Genomic DNA, 19,892 nt, shown 5'->3' with positions numbered 1-19,892 from the left:
GCTCTTTTGAGCCTTTCAGTTACATAGGGATTCAGTTGTCTGAAAAAACACGTTTATTTCGGGCTGAAAAACACGTTTTCAAAAGTGTGCTGTTACTGCCCCATAACTTACATGGGGGTGACCAAACTTGCAGAAACATGTTTATTTCTGCTGAAAAACATGTTTTGACACTTTCTGCACACTGGGGTTAAGAGCTGAGTGTGTGGGCTCTTTTGAGTCTTGCAGTTACATAGGGATTCAGTTGTCTGAAAAAACGCGTTTATTTCGGGCTGAAAAACACGTTTTCAAAAGTGTGCTGTTACTGCCCCATAACTTACATGGGGGTGACCAAACTTGCAGAAACATGTTTATTTCTGCTGAAAAACATGTTTTGACACTTTCTGCACACTGGGGTTAAGAGCTGAGTGTGTGGGCTCTTTTGAGCCTTGCAGTTACATAGGGATTCAGTTGTCTGAAAAAACGCGTTTATTTCGGGCTTAAAAACACGTTTTCAAAAGTGTGCTGTTACTGCCCCATAACTTACATGGGGTTGACCAAACTTGCAGAAACATGTTTATTTCTGCTGAAAAACACGTTTTGACACTTTCTGCACACTGGGGTTAAGAGCTGAGTGTGTGGGCTCTTTTGAGCCTTTCAGTTACATAGGGATTCAGTTGTCTGAAAAAACACGTTTATTTCGGGCTGAAAAACACGTTTTCAAAAGTGTGCTGTTACTGCCCCATAACTTACATGGGGGTGACCAAACTTGCAGAAACATGTTTATTTCTGCTGAAAAACATGTTTTGACACTTTCTGCACACTGGGGTTAAGAGCTGAGTGTGTGGGCTCTTTTGAGCCTTGCAGTTACATAGGGAATCAGTTGTCTGAAAAAACGCGTTTATTTCGGGCTGAAAAACACGTTTTCAAAAGTGTGCTGTTACTGCCCCATAACTTACATGGGGTTGACCAAACTTGCAGAAACATGTTTATTTCTGCTGAAAAACACGTTTTGACACTTTCTGCACACTGGGGTTAAGAGCTGAGTGTGTGGGCTCTTTTGAGCCTTTCAGTTACATAGGGATTCAGTTGTCTGAAAAAACACGTTTATTTCGGGCTGAAAAACACGTTTTCAAAAGTGTGCTGTTACTGCCCCATAACTTACATGGGGGTGACCAAACTTGCAGAAACATGTTTATTTCTGCTGAAAAACATGTTTTGACACTTTCTGCACACTGGGGTTAAGAGCTGAGTGTGTGGGCTCTTTTGAGCCTTGCAGTTACATAGGGATTCAGTTGTCTGAAAAAATGCGTTTATTTCGGGCTGAAAAACACGTTTTCAAAAGTGTGCTGTTACTGCCCCATAACTTACATGGGGTTGACCAAACTTGCAGAAACTTGTTTATTTCTGCTGAAAAACATGTTTTGACACTTTCTGCACACTGGGGTGAAGAGCTGAGTGTGTGGGCTCTTTTGAGCCTTGCAGTTACACAGGGATTCAGTTGTCTGAAAAAACGCGTTTATTTCGGGCTGAAAAACACGTTTTTAAAAGTGTGCTGTTACTGCCCCATAACTTACATGGGGTTGACCAAACTTGCAGAAACATGTTTATTTCTGCTGAAAAACACGTTTTGACACTTTCTGCACACTGGGGTTAAGAGCTGAGTGTGTGGGCTCTTTTGAGCCTTGCAGTTACATAGGGATTCAGTTGTCTGAAAAAACGCGTTTATTTCGGGCTGAAAAACACGTTTTCAAAAGTGTGCTGTTACTGCCCCATAACTTACATGGGGGTGACCAAACTTGCAGAAACATGTTTATTTCTGCTGAAAAACACGTTTTGACACTTTCTGCACACTGGGGTTAAGAGCTGAGTGTGTGGGCTCTTTTGAGCCTTTCAGTTACATAGGGATTCAGTTGTCTGAAAAAACACGTTTATTTCGGGCTGAAAAACACGTTTTCAAAAGTGTGCTGTTACTGCCCCATAACTTACATGGGGGTGACCAAACTTGCAGAAACATGTTTATTTCTGCTGAAAAACATGTTTTGACACTTTCTGCACACTGGGGTTAAGAGCTGAGTGTGTGGGCTCTTTTGAGCCTTTCAGTTACATAAGGATTCAGTTGTCTGAAAAAACGCGTTTATTTCGGGCTGAAAAACACGTTTTCAAAAGTGTGCTGTTACTGCCCCATAACTTACATGGGGGTGAACAAACTTGCAGAAACATGTTTATTTCTGCTGAAAAACACGTTTTGACACTTTCTGCACACTGGGGTTAAGAGCTGAGTGTGTGGGCTCTTTTGAGCCTTTCAGTTACATAGGGATTCAGTTGTCTGAAAAAACACGTTTATTTCGGGCTGAAAAACACGTTTTCAAAAGTGTGCTGTTACTGCCCCATAACTTACATGGGGGTGACCAAACTTGCAGAAACATGTTTATTTCTGCTGAAAAACATGTTTTGACACTTTCTGCACACTGGGGTTAAGAGCTGAGTGTGTGGGCTCTTTTGAGCCTTGCAGTTACATAGGGAATCAGTTGTCTGAAAAAACGCGTTTATTTCGGGCTGAAAAACACGTTTTCAAAAGTGTGCTGTTACTGCCCCATAACTTACATGGGGTTGACCAAACTTGCAGAAACATGTTTATTTCTGCTGAAAAACACGTTTTGACACTTTCTGCACACTGGGGTTAAGAGCTGAGTGTGTGGGCTCTTTTGAGCCTTTCAGTTACATAGGGATTCAGTTGTCTGAAAAAACACGTTTATTTCGGGCTGAAAAACACGTTTTCAAAAGTGTGCTGTTACTGCCCCATAACTTACATGGGGGTGACCAAACTTGCAGAAACATGTTTATTTCTGCTGAAAAACACGTTTTGACACTTTCTGCACACTGGGGTTAAGAGCTGAGTGTGTGGGCTCTTTTGAGCCTTTCAGTTACATAGGGATTCAGTTGTCTGAAAAAACGCGTTTATATCGGGCTGAAAAACACGTTTTCAAAAGTGTGCTGTTACTGCCCCATAACTTACATGGGGGTGACCAAACTTGCAGAAACATGTTTATTTCTGCTGAAAAACATGTTTTGACACTTTCTGCACACTGGGGTTAAGAGCTGAGTGTGTGGGCTCTTTTGAGCCTTGCAGTTACATAGGGAATCAGTTGTCTGAAAAAACGCGTTTATTTCGGGCTGAAAAACACGTTTTCAAAAGTGTGCTGTTACTGCCCCATAACTTACATGGGGTTGACCAAACTTGCAGAAACATGTTTATTTCTGCTGAAAAACACGTTTTGACACTTTCTGCACACTGGGGTTAAGAGCTGAGTGTGTGGGCTCTTTTGAGCCTTTCAGTTACATAGGGATTCAGTTGTCTGAAAAAACACGTTTATTTCGGGCTGAAAAACACGTTTTCAAAAGTGTGCTGTTACTGCCCCATAACTTACATGGGGGTGACCAAACTTGCAGAAACATGTTTATTTCTGCTGAAAAACATGTTTTGACACTTTCTGCACACTGGGGTTAAGAGCTGAGTGTGTGGGCTCTTTTGAGTCTTGCAGTTACATAGGGATTCAGTTGTCTGAAAAAACGCGTTTATTTCGGGCTGAAAAACACGTTTTCAAAAGTGTGCTGTTACTGCCCCATAACTTACATGGGGGTGACCAAACTTGCAGAAACATGTTTATTTCTGCTGAAAAACATGTTTTGACACTTTCTGCACACTGGGGTTAAGAGCTGAGTGTGTGGGCTCTTTTGAGCCTTGCAGTTACATAGGGATTCAGTTGTCTGAAAAAACGCGTTTATTTCGGGCTGAAAAACACGTTTTCAAAAGTGTGCTGTTACTGCCCCATAACTTACATGGGGTTGACCAAACTTGCAGAAACATGTTTATTTCTGCTGAAAAACACGTTTTGACACTTTCTGCACACTGGGGTTAAGAGCTGAGTGTGTGGGCTCTTTTGAGCCTTGCAGTTACATAGGGATTCAGTTGTCTGAAAAAACGCGTTTATTTCGGGCTGAAAAACACGTTTTCAAAAGTGTGCTGTTACTGCCCCATAACTTACATGGGGTTGACCAAACTTGCAGAAACATGTTTATTTCTGCTGAAAAACACGTTTTGACACTTTCTGCACACTGGGGTTAAGAGCTGAGTGTGTGGGCTCTTTTGAGCCTTGCAGTTACATAGGGATTCAGTTGTCTGAAAAAACGCGTTTATTTCGGGCTGAAAAACACGTTTTCAAAAGTGTGCTGTTACTGCCCCATAACTTACATGGGGGTGACCAAACTTGCAGAAACATGTTTATTTCTGCTGAAAAACACGTTTTGACACTTTCTGCACACTGGGGTTAAGAGCTGAGTGTGTGGGCTCTTTTGAGCCTTTCAGTTACATAAGGATTCAGTTGTCTGAAAAAACGCGTTTATTTCGGGCTGAAAAACACGTTTTCAAAAGTGTGCTGTTACTGCCCCATAACTTACATGGGGGTGACCAAACTTGCAGAAACATGTTTATTTCTGCTGAAAAACATGTTTTGACACTTTCTGTACACTGGGGTTAAGAGCTGAGTGTGTGGGCTCTTTTGAGCCTTGCAGTTACATAGGGATTCAGTTGTCTGAAAAAACGCGTTTATTTCGGGCTGAAAAACACGTTTTCAAAAGTGTGCTGTTACTGCCCCATAACTTACATGGGGGTGACCAAACTTGCAGAAACATGTTTATTTCTGCTGAAAAACACGTTTTGACACTTTCTGCACACTGGGGTTAAGAGCTGAGTGTGTGGGCTCTTTTGAGCCTTTCAGTTACATAGGGATTCAGTTGTCTGAAAAAACACGTTTATTTCGGGCTGAAAAACACGTTTTCAAAAGTGTGCTGTTACTGCCCCATAACTTACATGGGGGTGACCAAACTTGCAGAAACATGTTTATTTCTGCTGAAAAACATGTTTTGACACTTTCTGCACACTGGGGTTAAGAGCTGAGTGTGTGGGCTCTTTTGAGCCTTTCAGTTACATAGGGATTCAGTTGTCTGAAAAAACACGTTTATTTCGTGCTGAAAAACACGTTTTCAAAAGTGTGCTGTTACTGCCCCATAACTTACATGGGGGTGACCAAACTTTCAGAAACATGTTTATTTCTGCTGAAAAACATGTTTTGACACTTTCTGCACACTGGGGTTAAGAGCTGAGTGTGTGGGCTCTTTTGAGCCTTGCAGTTACATAGGGATTCAGTTGTCTGAAAAAACGCGTTTATTTCGGGCTGAAAAACACGTTTTCAAAAGTGTGCTGTTACTGCCCCATAACTTACATGGGGTTGACCAAACTTGCAGAAACATGTTTATTTCTGCTGAAAAACATGTTTTGACACTTTCTGTACACTGGGGTTAAGAGCTGAGTGTGTGGGCTCTTTTGAGCCTTGCAGTTACATAGGGATTCAGTTGTCTGAAAAAACGCGTTTATTTCGGGCTGAAAAACACGTTTTCAAAAGTGTGCTGTTACTGCCCCATAACTTACATGGGGGTGACCAAACTTGCAGAAACATGTTTATTTCTGCTGAAAAACATGTTTTGACACTTTCTGCACACTGGGGTTAAGAGCTGAGTGTGTGGGCTCTTTTGAGCCTTGCAGTTACTAAGGGATTCAGTTGTCTGAAAAAACGCGTTTATTTCGGGCTGAAAAACACGTTTTCAAAAGTGTGCTGTTACTGCCCCATAACTTACATGGGGTTGACCAAACTTGCAGAAACATGTTTATTTCTGCTGAAAAACACTTTTTGACACTTTCTGCACACTGGGGTTAAGAGCTGAGTGTGTGGGCTCTTTTGAGCCTTTCAGTTACATAGGGATTCAGTTGTCTGAAAAAACGCGTTTATTTCGGGCTGAAAAACACGTTTTCAAAAGTGTGCTGTTACTGCCCCATAACTTACATGGGGGTGACCAAACTTGCAGAAACATGTTTATTTCTGCTGAAAAACATGTTTTGACACTTTCTGCACACTGGGGTTAAGAGCTGAGTGTGTGGGCTCTTTTGAGCCTTGCAGTTACACAGGGATTCAGTTGTCTGAAAAAACGCGTTTATTTCGGGCTGAAAAACACGTTTTTAAAAGTGTCCTGTTACTGCCCCATAACTTACATGGGGGTGACCAAACTTGCAGAAACATGTTTATTTCTGCTGAAAAACACGTTTTGACACTTTCTGCACACTGGGGTTAAGAGCTGAGTGTGTGGGCTCTTTTGAGCCTTTCAGTTACATAGGGATTCAGTTGTCTGAAAAAACGCGTTTATTTCGGGCTGAAAAACACGTTTTCAAAAGTGTGCTGTTACTGCCCCATAACTTACATGGGGGTGACCAAACTTGCAGAAACATGTTTATTTCTGCTGAAAAACACGTTTTGACACTTTCTGCACACTGGGGTTAAGAGCTGAGTGTGTGGGCTCTTTTGAGCCTTGCAGTTACATAGGGATTCAGTTGTCTGAAAAAACGCGTTTATTTCGGGCTGAAAAACACGTTTTCAAAAGTGTGCTGTTACTGCCCCATAACTTACATGGGGGTGACCAAACTTGCAGAAACATGTTTATTTCTGCTGAAAAACATGTTTTGACACTTTCTGCACACTGGGGTTAAGAGCTGAGTGTGTGGGCTCTTTTGAGCCTTGCAGTTACACAGGGATTCAGTTGTCTGAAAAAACGCGTTTATTTCGGGCTGAAAAACACGTTTTTAAAAGTGTCCTGTTACTGCCCCATAACTTACATGGGGGTGACCAAACTTGCAGAAACATGTTTATTTCTGCTGAAAAACACGTTTTGACACTTTCTGCACACTGGGGTTAAGAGCTGAGTGTGTGGGCTCTTTTGAGCCTTTCAGTTACATAGGGATTCAGTTGTCTGAAAAAACGCGTTTATTTCGGGCTGAAAAACACGTTTTCAAAAGTGTGCTGTTACTGCCCCATAACTTACATGGGGGTGACCAAACTTGCAGAAACATGTTTATTTCTGCTGAAAAACACGTTTTGACACTTTCTGCACACTGGGGTTAAGAGCTGAGTGTGTGGGCTCTTTTGAGCCTTTCAGTTACATAGGGATTCAGTTGTCTGAAAAAACGCGTTTATTTCGGGCTGAAAAACACGTTTTCGAAAGTGTGCTGTTACTGCCCCATAACTTACATGGGGGTGACCAAACTTGCAGAAACATGTTTATTTCTGCTGAAAAAGATGTTTTGACACTTTCTGTACACTGGGGTTAAGAGCTGAGTGTGTGGGCTCTTTTGAGCCTTGCAGTTACATAGGGATTCAGTTGTCTGAAAAAACGCGTTTATTTCGGGCTGAAAAACACGTTTTCAAAAGTGTGCTGTTACTGCCCCATAACTTACATGGGGGTGACCAAACTTGCAGAAACATGTTTATTTCTGCTGAAAAACATGTTTTGACACTTTCTGTACACTGGGGTTAAGAGCTGAGTGTGTGGGCTCTTTTGAGCCTTGCAGTTACATAGGGATTCAGTTGTCTGAAAAAACGCGTTTATTTCGGGCTGAAAAACACGTTTTCAAAAGTGTGCTGTTACTGCCCCATAACTTACATTGGGGTGACCAAACTTGCAGAAACATGTTTATTTCTGCTGAAAAACACGTTTTGACACTTTCTGCACACTGGGGTTAAGAGCTGAGTGTGTGGGCTCTTTTGAGCCTTTCAGTTACATAGGGATTCAGTTGTCTGAAAAAACACGTTTATTTCGTTCTGAAAAACACGTTTTCAAAAGTGTGCTGTTACTGCCCCATAACTTACATGGGGGTGACCAAACTTGCAGAAACATGTTTATTTCTGCTGAAAAACATGTTTTGACACTTTCTGCACACTGGGGTTAAGAGCTGAGTGTGTGGGCTCTTTTGAGCCTTTCAGTTACATAGGGATTCAGTTGTCTGAAAAAACACGTTTATTTCGTGCTGAAAAACACGTTTTCAAAAGTGTGCTGTTACTGCCCCATAACTTACATGGGGGTGACCAAACTTTCAGAAACATGTTTATTTCTGCTGAAAAACATGTTTTGACACTTTCTGCACACTGGGGTTAAGAGCTGAGTGTGTGGGCTCTTTTGAGCCTTGCAGTTACATAGGGATTCAGTTGTCTGAAAAAACGCGTTTATTTCGGGCTGAAAAACACGTTTTCAAAAGTGTGCTGTTACTGCCCCATAACTTACATGGGGTTGACCAAACTTGCAGAAACATGTTTATTTCTGCTGAAAAACATGTTTTGACACTTTCTGTACACTGGGGTTAAGAGCTGAGTGTGTGGGCTCTTTTGAGCCTTGCAGTTACATAGGGATTCAGTTGTCTGAAAAAACGCGTTTATTTCGGGCTGAAAAACACGTTTTCAAAAGTGTGCTGTTACTGCCCCATAACTTACATGGGGGTGACCAAACTTGCAGAAACATGTTTATTTCTGCTGAAAAACATGTTTTGACACTTTCTGCACACTGGGGTTAAGAGCTGAGTGTGTGGGCTCTTTTGAGCCTTGCAGTTACTAAGGGATTCAGTTGTCTGAAAAAACGCGTTTATTTCGGGCTGAAAAACACGTTTTCAAAAGTGTGCTGTTACTGCCCCATAACTTACATGGGGTTGACCAAACTTGCAGAAACATGTTTATTTCTGCTGAAAAACACTTTTTGACACTTTCTGCACACTGGGGTTAAGAGCTGAGTGTGTGGGCTCTTTTGAGCCTTTCAGTTACATAGGGATTCAGTTGTCTGAAAAAACGCGTTTATTTCGGGCTGAAAAACACGTTTTCAAAAGTGTGCTGTTACTGCCCCATAACTTACATGGGGGTGACCAAACTTGCAGAAACATGTTTATTTCTGCTGAAAAACATGTTTTGACACTTTCTGCACACTGGGGTTAAGAGCTGAGTGTGTGGGCTCTTTTGAGCCTTGCAGTTACACAGGGATTCAGTTGTCTGAAAAAACGCGTTTATTTCGGGCTGAAAAACACGTTTTTAAAAGTGTCCTGTTACTGCCCCATAACTTACATGGGGGTGACCAAACTTGCAGAAACATGTTTATTTCTGCTGAAAAACACGATTTGACACTTTCTGCACACTGGGGTTAAGAGCTGAGTGTGTGGGCTCTTTTGAGCCTTTCAGTTACATAGGGATTCAGTTGTCTGAAAAAACGCGTTTATTTCGGGCTGAAAAACACGTTTTCAAAAGTGTGCTGTTACTGCCCCATAACTTACATGGGGGTGACCAAACTTGCAGAAACATGTTTATTTCTGCTGAAAAACACGTTTTGACACTTTCTGCACACTGGGGTTAAGAGCTGAGTGTGTGGGCTCTTTTGAGCCTTGCAGTTACATAGGGATTCAGTTGTCTGAAAAAACGCGTTTATTTCGGGCTGAAAAACACGTTTTCAAAAGTGTGCTGTTACTGCCCCATAACTTACATGGGGGTGACCAAACTTGCAGAAACATGTTTATTTCTGCTGAAAAACATGTTTTGACACTTTCTGCACACTGGGGTTAAGAGCTGAGTGTGTGGGCTCTTTTGAGCCTTGCAGTTACACAGGTATTCAGTTGTCTGAAAAAACGCGTTTATTTCGGGCTGAAAAACACGTTTTTAAAAGTGTCCTGTTACTGCCCCATAACTTACATGGGGGTGACCAAACTTGCAGAAACATGTTTATTTCTGCTGAAAAACACGTTTTGACACTTTCTGCACACTGGGGTTAAGAGCTGAGTGTGTGGGCTCTTTTGAGCCTTTCAGTTACATAGGGATTCAGTTGTCTGAAAAAACGCGTTTATTTCGGGCTGAAAAACACGTTTTCAAAAGTGTGCTGTTACTGCCCCATAACTTACATGGGGGTGACCAAACTTGCAGAAACATGTTTATTTCTGCTGAAAAACACGTTTTGACACTTTCTGCACACTGGGGTTAAGAGCTGAGTGTGTGGGCTCTTTTGAGCCTTTCAGTTACATAGGGATTCAGTTGTCTGAAAAAACGCGTTTATTTCGGGCTGAAAAACACGTTTTCGAAAGTGTGCTGTTACTGCCCCATAACTTACATGGGGGTGACCAAACTTGCAGAAACATGTTTATTTCTGCTGAAAAACATGTTTTGACACTTTCTGCACACTGGGGTTAAGAGCTGAGTGTGTGGGCTCTTTTGAGCCTTGCAGTTACATAGGGATTCAGTTGTCTGAAAAAACGCGTTTATTTCGGGCTGAAAAACACGTTTTCAAAAGTGTGCTGTTACTGCCCCATAACTTACATGGGGTTGACCAAACTTGCAGAAACATGTTTATTTCTGCTGAAAAACACGTTTTGACACTTTCTGCACACTGGGGTTAAGAGCTGAGTGTGTATGCTCTTTTGAGCCTTTCAGTTACATAGGGATTCAGTTGTCTGAAAAAACACGTTTATTTCGGGCTGAAAAACACGTTTTCAAAAGTGTGCTGTTACTGCCCCATAACTTACATGAGGTTGACCAAACTTGCAGAAACATGTTTATTTCTGCTGAAAAACATGTTTTGACACTTTCTGTACACTGGGGTTAAGAGCTGAGTGTGTGGGCTCTTTTGAGCCTTGCAGTTACATAGGGATTCAGTTGTCTGAAAAAACGCGTTTATTTTGGGCTGAAAAACACGTTTTCAAAAGTGTGCTGTTACTGCCCCATAACTTACATGGGGGTGACCAAACTTGCAGAAACATGTTTATTTCTGCTGAAAAACATGTTTTGACACTTTCTGCACACTGGGGTTAAGAGCTGAGTGTGTGGGCTCTTTTGAGCCTTGCAGTTACACAGGGATTCAGTTGTCTGAAAAAACGCGTTTATTTCGGGCTGAAAAACACGTTTTTAAAAGTGTCCTGTTACTGCCCCATAACTTACATGGGGGTGACCAAACTTGCAGAAACATGTTTATTTCTGCTGAAAAACACGTTTTGACACTTTCTGCACACTGGGGTTAAGAGCTGAGTGTGTGGGCTCTTTTGAGCCTTTCAGTTACATAGGGATTCAGTTGTCTGAAAAAACGCGTTTATTTCGGGCTGAAAAACACGTTTTCAAAAGTGTGCTGTTACTGCCCCATAACTTACATGGGGGTGACCAAACTTGCAGAAACATGTTTATTTCTGCTGAAAAAACATGTTTTGACACTTTCTGCACACTGGGGTTAAGAGCTGAGTGTGTGGGCTCTTTTGAGCCTTGCAGTTACACAGGGATTCAGTTGTCTGAAAAAACGCGTTTATTTCGGGCTGAAAAACACGTTTTTAAAAGTGTCCTGTTACTGCCCCATAACTTACATGGGGGTGACCAAACTTGCAGAAACATGTTTATTTCTGCTGAAAAACACGTTTTGACACTTTCTGCACACTGGGGTTAAGAGCTGAGTGTGTGGGCTCTTTTGAGCCTTTCAGTTACATAAGGATTCAGTTGCCTGAAAAAACGCGTTTATTTCCGGCTGAAAAACACGTTTTCAAAAGTGTGCTGTTACTGCCCCATAACTTACATGGGGGTGACCAAACTTGCAGAAACATGTTTATTTCTGCTGAAAAACATGTTTTGACACTTTCTGTACACTGGGGTTAAGAGCTGAGTGTGTGGGCTCTTTTGAGCCTTGCAGTTACATAGGGATTCAGTTGTCTGAAAAAACGCGTTTATTTCGGGCTGAAAAACACGTTTTCAAAAGTGTGCTGTTACTGCCCCATAACTTACATGGGGGTGACCAAACTTGCAGAAACATGTTTATTTCTGCTGAAAAACATGTTTTGACACTTTCTGCACACTGGGGTTAAGAGCTGAGTGTGTGGGCTCTTTTGAGCCTTGCAGTTACTTAGGGATTCAGTTGTCTGAAAAAACGCGTTTATTTCGGGCTGAAAAACACGTTTTCAAAAGTGTGCTGTTACTGCCCCATAACTTACATGGGGTTGACCAAACTTGCAGAAACATGTTTATTTCTGCTGAAAAACACTTTTTGACACTTTCTGCACACTGGGGTTAAGAGCTGAGTGTGTGGGCTCTTTTGAGCCTTTCAGTTACATAGGGATTCAGTTGTCTGAAAAAACACGTTTATTTCGGGCTGAAAAACACGTTTTCAAAAGTGTGCTGTTACTGCCCCATAACTTACATGGGGGTGACCAAACTTGCAGAAACATGTTTATTTCTGCTGAAAAACATGTTTTGACACTTTCTTAACACTGGGGTTAAGAGCTGAGTGTGTGGGCTCTTTTGAGCCTTGCAGTTACATAGGGATTCAGTTGTCTGAAAAAACGCGTTTATTTCGGGCTGAAAAACACGTTTTCAAAAGTGTGCTGTTACTGCCCCATAACTTACATGGGGTGGACCAAACTTGCAGAAACATGTTTATTTCTGCTGAAAAACACGTTTTGACAATTTCTGCACACTGGGGTTAAGAGCTGAGTGTGTGGGCTCTTTTGAGCCTTTCAGTTACATAGGGATTCAGTTGTCTGAAAAAACGCGTTTATTTCGGGCTGAAAAACACGTTTTCAAAAGTGTGCTGTTACTGCCCCATAACTTACATGGGGGTGACCAAACTTGCAGAAACATGTTTATTTCTGCTGAAAAACATGTTTTGACACTTTCTGCACACTGGGGTTAAGAGCTGAGTGTGTGGGCTCTTTTGAGCCTTGCAGTTACACAGGGATTCAGTTGTCTGAAAAAACGCGTTTATTTCGGGCTGAAAAACACGTTTTTAAAAGTGTCCTGTTACTGCCCCATAACTTACATGGGGGTGACCAAACTTGCAGAAACATGTTTATTTCTGCTGAAAAACACGTTTTGACACTTTCTGCACACTGGGGTTAAGAGCTGAGTGTGTGGGCTATTCTGAGCCTTGCTGCTACATGGGTATTCAGTTGTCTGAAAAAACGCGTTTATTTCGGGCTGAAAAACACGTTTTGCAGAGTGTACTGTTACTGCCCCATAACTTACATGGGGTTGACCAAACTTGCAGAAACATGTTTATTTCTGCTGAAAAACATGTTTTGACACTTTCAGCACACTGGGGTTAAGATCTGAGTGTGTGGGCTCTTCTGAGCCTTGTTGCTACATGGGGATTCAGTTGTCTGAAAAAACGCGTTTATTTCGGGCTGAAAAACACGTTTTGAAAAGTGTACTGTTACTGCCCCATAACTTACATGGGGTTGACCAAACTTGCAGAAACATGTTTATTTCTGCTGAAAAACATGTTTTGACACTTTCAGCACACTGGGGTTAAGATCTGAGTGTGTGGGCTATTCTGAGCCTTGCTGCTACATGGGTATTCAGTTGTCTGAAAAAACGCGTTTATTTCGGGCTGAAAAACACGTTTTGAAAAGTGTACTGTTACTGCCCCATAACTTACATGGGGTTGACCAAACTTGCAGAAACATGTTTATTTCTGCTGAAAAACATGTTTTGACACTTTCAGCACACTGGGGTTAAGATCTGAGTGTGTGGGCTCTTCTGAGCCTTGTTGCTACATGGGGATTCAGTTGTCTGAAAAAACGCGTTTATTTCGGGCTGAAAAACACGTTTTGAAAAGTGTACTGTTACTGCCCCATAACTTACATGGGGGTGACCAAACTTGCAGAAACATGTTTATTTCTGCTGAAAAACATGTTTTGACACTTTCTGCACACTGGGGTTAAGAGCTGAGTGTGTGGGCTCTTTTGAGCCTTGCAGTTACATAGGGATTCAGTTGTCTGAAAAAACGCGTTTATTTCGGGCTGAAAAACACGTTTTCAAAAGTGTGCTGTTACTGCCCCATAACTTACATGGGGTTGACCAAACTTGCAGAAACATGTTTATTTCTGCTGAAAAACACGTTTTGACACTTTCTGCACACTGGGGTTAAGAGCTGAGTGTGTGGGCTCTTTTGAGCCTTTCAGTTACATAGGGATTCAGTTGTCTGAAAAAACGCGTTTATTTCGGGCTGAAAAACACGTTTTCAAAAGTGTGCTGTTACTGCCCCATAACTTACATGGGGGTGACCAAACTTGCAGAAACATGTTTATTTCTGCTGAAAAACATGTTTTGACACTTTCTGCACACTGGGGTTAAGAGCTGAGTGTGTGGGCTCTTTTGAGCCTTGCAGTTACATAGGGATTCAGTTGTCTGAAAAAACGCCTTTATTTCGGGCTGAAAAACACGTTTTTAAAAGTGTGCTGTTACTGCCCCATAACTTTCATGGGGGTGACCAAACTTGCAGAAACATGTTTATTTCTGCTGAAAAACACGTTTTGACACTTTCTGCACACTGGGGTTAAGAGCTGAGTGTGTGGGCTCTTTTGAGCCTTGCAGTTACACAGGGATTCAGTTGTCTGAAAAAACGCGTTTATTTCGGGCTGAAAAACACGTTTTTAAAAGTGTCCTGTTACTGCCCCATAACTTACATGGGGGTGACCAAACTTGCAGAAACATGTTTATTTCTGCTGAAAAACACGTTTTGACACTTTCTGCACACTGGGGTTAAGAGCTGAGTGTGTGGGCTCTTTTGAGCCTTTCAGTTACATAGGGATTCAGTTGTCTGAAGAAACGCGTTTATTTCGGGCTGAAAAACACGTTTTCAAAAGTGTGCTGTTACTGCCCCATAACTTACATGGGGGTGACCAAACTTGCAGAAACATGTTTATTTCTGCTGAAAAACATGTTTTGACACTTTCTGCACACTGGGGTTAAGAGCTGAGTGTGTGGGCTCTTTTGAGCCTTGCAGTTACATAGGGATTCAGTTGTCTGAAAAAACGCGTTTATTTCGGGCTGAAAAACACGTTTTCAAAAGTGTGCTGTTACTGCCCCATAACTTACATGGGGTTGACCAAACTTGCAGAAACATGTTTATTTCTGCTGAAAAACACGTTTTGACACTTTCTGCACACTGGGGTTAAGAGCTGAGTGTGTGGGCTCTTTTGAGCCTTTCAGTTACATAGGGATTCAGTTGTCTGAAAAAACACGTTTATTTCGGGCTGAAAAACACGTTTTCAAAAGTGTGCTGTTACTGCCCCATAACTTACATGGGGGTGACCAAACTTGCAGAAACATGTTTATTTCTGCTGAAAAACACGTTTTGACACTTTCTGCACACTGGGGTTAAGAGCTGAGTGTGTGGGCTCTTTTGAGCCTTTCAGTTACATAGGGATTCAGTTGTCTGAAAAAACACGTTTATTTCGGGCTGAAAAACACGTTTTCAAAAGTGTGCTGTTACTGCCCCATAACTTACATGGGGGTGACCAAACTTGCAGAAACATGTTTATTTCTGCTGAAAAACATGTTTTGACACTTTCTGCACACTGGGGTTAAGAGCTGAGTGTGTGGGCTCTTTTGAGCCTTGCAGTTACATAGGGATTCAGTTGTCTGAAAAAACGCGTTTATTTCGGGCTGAAAAACACGTTTTCAAAAGTGTGCTGTTACTGCCCCATAACTTACATGGGGTTGACCAAACTTGCAGAAACATGTTTATTTCTGCTGAAAAACACGTTTTGACACTTTCTGCACACTGGGGTTAAGAGCTGAGTGTGTGGGCTCTTTTGAGCCTTTCAGTTACATAGGGATTCAGTTGTCTGAAAAAACGCGTTTATTTCGGGCTGAAAAACACGTTTTCAAAAGTGTGCTGTTACTGCCCCATAACTTAAATGGGGGTGACCAAACTTGCAGAAACATGTTTATTTCTGCTGAAAAACATGTTTTGACACTTTCTGTACACTGGGGTTAAGAGCTGAGTGTGTGGGCTCTTTTGAGCCTTGCAGTTACATAGGGATTCAGTTGTCTGAAAAAACGCGTTTATTTCGGGCTGAAAAACACGTTTTCAAAAGTGTGCTGTTACTGCCCCATAACTTACATGGGGGTGACCAAACTTGCAGAAACATGTTTATTTCTGCTGAAAAACATGTTTTGACACTTTCTGCACACTGGGGTTAAGAGCTGAGTGTGTGGGCTCTTTTGAGCCTTGCAGTTACATAGGGATTCAGTTGTCTGAAAAAACGCGTTTATTTCGGGCTGAAAAACACGTTTTCAAAAGTGTGCTGTTACTGCCCCATAACTTACATGGGGTTGACCAAACTTGCAGAAACATGTTTATTTCTGCTGAAAAACACGTTTTGACACTTTCTGCACACTGGGGTTAAGAGCTGAGTGTGTGGGCTCTTTTGAGCCTTTCAGTTACATAGGGATTCAGTTGTCTGAAAAAACACGTTTATTTCGGGCTGAAAAACACGTTTTCAAAAGTGTGCTGTTACTGCCCCATAACTTACATGGGGGTGACCAAACTTGCAGAAACATGTTTATTTCTGCTGAAAAACATGTTTTGACACTTTCTGCACATTGGGGTTAAGAGCTGAGTGTGTGGGCTCTTTTGAGCCTTGCAGTTACATAGGGATTCAGTTGTCTGAAAAAACGCGTTTATTTCGGGCTGAAAAACACGTTTTCAAAAGTGTGCTGTTACTGCCCCATAACTTACATGGGGTTGACCAAACTTGCAGAAACTTGTTTATTTCTGCTGAAAAACATGTTTTGACACTTTCTGCACACTGGGGTTAAGAGCTGAGTGTGTGGGCTCTTTTGAGCCTTGCAGTTACACAGGGATTCAGTTGTCTGAATAAACGCGTTTATTTCGGGCTGAAAAACACGTTTTTAAAAGTGTCCTGTTACTGCCCCATAACTTACATGGGGGTGACCAAACTTGCAGAAACATGTTTATTTCTGCTGAAAAACACGTTTTGACACTTTCTGCACACTGGGGTTAAGAGCTGAGTGTGTGGGCTCTTTTGAGCCTTTCAGTTACATAGGGATTCAGTTGTCTGAAAAAACGCGTTTATTTCGGGCTAAAAAACACGTTTTCAAAAGTGTGCTGTTACTGCCCCATAACTTACATGGGGTTGACCAAACTTGCAGAAGCATGTTTATTTCTGCTGAAAAACACGTTTTGACACTTTCTGCACACTGGGGTTAAGAGCTGAGTGTGTGGGCTCTTTTGAGCCTTGCAGTTACATAGGGATTCAGTTGTCTGAAAAAACACGTTTATTTCGGGCTGAAAAACACGTTTTCAAAAGTGTGCTGTTACTGCCCCATAACTTACATGGGGGTGACCAAACTTGCAGAAACATGTTTATTTCTGCTGAAAAACATGTTTTGACACTTTCTGCACACTGGGGTTAAGAGCTGAGTGTGTGGGCTCTTTTGAGCCTTGCAGTTACATAGGGATTCAGTTGTCTGAAAAAACGCGTTTATTTCGGGCTGAAAAACACGTTTTCAAAAGTGTGCTGTTACTGCCCCATAACTTACATGGGGGTGACCAAACTTGCAGAAACATGTTTATTTCTGCTGAAAAACACGTTTTGACACTTTCTGCACACTGGGGTTAAGAGCTGAGTGTGTGGGCTCTTTTGAGCCTTTCAGTTACATAGGGATTCAGTTGTCTGAAAAAACACGTTTATTTCGTGCTGAAAAACACGTTTTCAAAAGTGTGCTGTTACTGCCCCATAACTTACATGGGGGTGACCAAATTTCAGAAACATGTTTATTCCTGCTGAAAAACATGTTTTGACACTTTCTGCACACTGGGGTTAAGAGCTGAGTGTGTGGGCTCTTTTGAGCCTTGCAGTTACATAGGGATTCAGTTGTCTGAAAAAACGCGTTTATTTCGGGCTGAAAAACACGTTTTCAAAAGTGTGCTGTTACTGCCCCATAACTTACATGGGGTTGACCAAACTTGCAGAAACATGTTTATTTCTGCTGAAAAACACGTTTTGACACTTTCTGCACACTGGGGTTAAGAGCTGAGTGTGTGGGCTCTTTTGAGCCTTTCAGTTACATAGGGATTCAGTTGTCTGAAAAAACACGTTTATTTCGGGCTGAAAAACACGTTTTCAAAAGTGTGCTGTTACTGCCCCATAACTTACATGGGGGTGACCAAACTTGCAGAAACATGTTTATTTCTGCTGAAAAACATGTTTTGACACTTTCTGCACACTGGGGTTAAGAGCTGAGTGTGTGGGCTCTTTTGAGCCTTGCAGTTACATAGGGATTCAGTTGTCTGAAAAAACGCGTTTATTTCGGGCTGAAAAACACGTTTTCAAAAGTGTGCTGTTACTGCCCCATAACTTACATGGGGGTGACCAAACTTGCAGAAACATGTTTATTTCTGCTGAAAAACATGTTTTGACACTTTCTGCACACTGGGGTTAAGAGCTGAGTGTGTGGGCTCTTTTGAGCCTTGCAGTTACATAGGGATTCAGTTGTCTGAAAAAACACGTTTATTTCGGGCTGAAAAACACGTTTTCAAAAGTGTGCTGTTACTGCCCCATAACTTACATGGGGGTGACCAAACTTGCAGAAACATGTTTATTTCTGCTGAAAAACATGTTTTGACACTTTCTGCACACTGGGGTTAAGAGCTGAGTGTGTGGGCTCTTTTGAGCCTTGCAGTTACATAGGGATTCAGTTGTCTGAAAAAACGCGTTTATTTCGGGCTGAAAAACACGTTTTCAAAAGTGTGCTGTTACTGCCCCATAACTTACATGGGGTTGACCAAACTTGCAGAAACATGTTTATTTCTGCTGAAAAACACGTTTTGACACTTTCTGCACACTGGGGTTAAGAGCTAAGTGTGTGGGCTCTTTTGAGCCTTGCAGTTACACAGGGATTCAGTTGTCTGAAAAAACGCGTTTATTTCGGGCTGAAAAACACGTTTTTAAAAGTGTCCTGTTACTGCCCCATAACTTACATGGGGGTGACCAAACTTGCAGAAACATGTTTATTTCTGCTGAAAAACACGTTTTGACACTTTCTGCACACTGGGGTTAAGAGCTGAGTGTGTGGGCTCTTTTGAGCCTTTCAGTTACATAGGGATTCAGTTGTCTGAAAAAACGCGTTTATTTCGGGCTGAAAAACACGTTTTCAAAAGTGTGCTGTTACTGCCCCATAACTTACATGGGGGTGACCAAACTTGCAGAAACATGTTTATTTCTGCTGAAAAACATGTTTTGACACTTTCTGCACACTGGGGTTAAGAGCTGAGTGTGTGGGCTCTTTTGAGCCTTGCAGTTACATAGGGATTCAGTTGTCTGAAAAAACGCGTTTATTTCGGGCTGAAAAACACGTTTTCAAAAGTGTGCTGTTACTGCCCCATAACTTACATGGGGTTGACCAAACTTGCAGAAACATGTTTATTTCTGCTGAAAAACACGTTTTGACACTTTCTGCACACTGGGGTTAAGAGCTGAGTGTGTGGGCTCTTTTGTGCCTTGCAGTTACATAGGGATTCAGTTGTCTGAAAAAACGCGTTTATTTCGGGCTGAAAAACACGTTTTCAAAAGTATGCTGTTACTGCCCCATAACTTACATGGGGTTGACCAAACTTGCAGAAACATGTTTATTTCTGCTGAAAAACACGTTTTGACACTTTCTGCACACTGGGGTTAAGAGCTGAGTGTGTGGGCTCTTTTGAGCCTTTCAGTTACATAGGGATTCAGTTGTCTGAAAAAACACGTTTATTTCGGGCTGAAAAACACGTTTTCAAAAGTGTGCTGTTACTGCCCCATAACTTACATGGGGGTGACCAAACTTGCAGAAACATGTTTATTTCTGCTGAAAAACATGTTTTGACACTTTCTGCACACTGGGGTTAAGAGCTGAGTGTGTGGGCTCTTCTGACATAGGGATTCAGTTGTCTGAAAAAACGCGTTTATTTCGGGCTGAAAAACACGTTTTCAAAAGTGTGCTGTTACTGCCCCATAACTTACATGGGGGTGACCAAACTTGCAGAAACATGTTTATTTCTGCTGAAAAACATGTTTTGACACTTTCTGCACACTGGGGTTAAGAGCTGAGTGTGTGGGCTCTTTTGAGCCTTGCAGTTACATAGGGATTCAGTTGTCTGAAAAAACACGTTTATTTCGGGCTGAAAAACACGTTTTCAAAAGTGTGCTGTTACTGCCCCATAACTTACATGGGGGTGACCAAACT

This window comes from Lepisosteus platostomus, chromosome 8, assembly GCF_059453375.1.
Source record: "Lepisosteus platostomus isolate fLepPlt1 chromosome 8, fLepPlt1.hap1, whole genome shotgun sequence".
Taxonomy (NCBI): domain Eukaryota; kingdom Metazoa; phylum Chordata; class Actinopteri; order Semionotiformes; family Lepisosteidae; genus Lepisosteus; species Lepisosteus platostomus.
Note: the sequence above shows the minus strand (reverse complement) of the source record.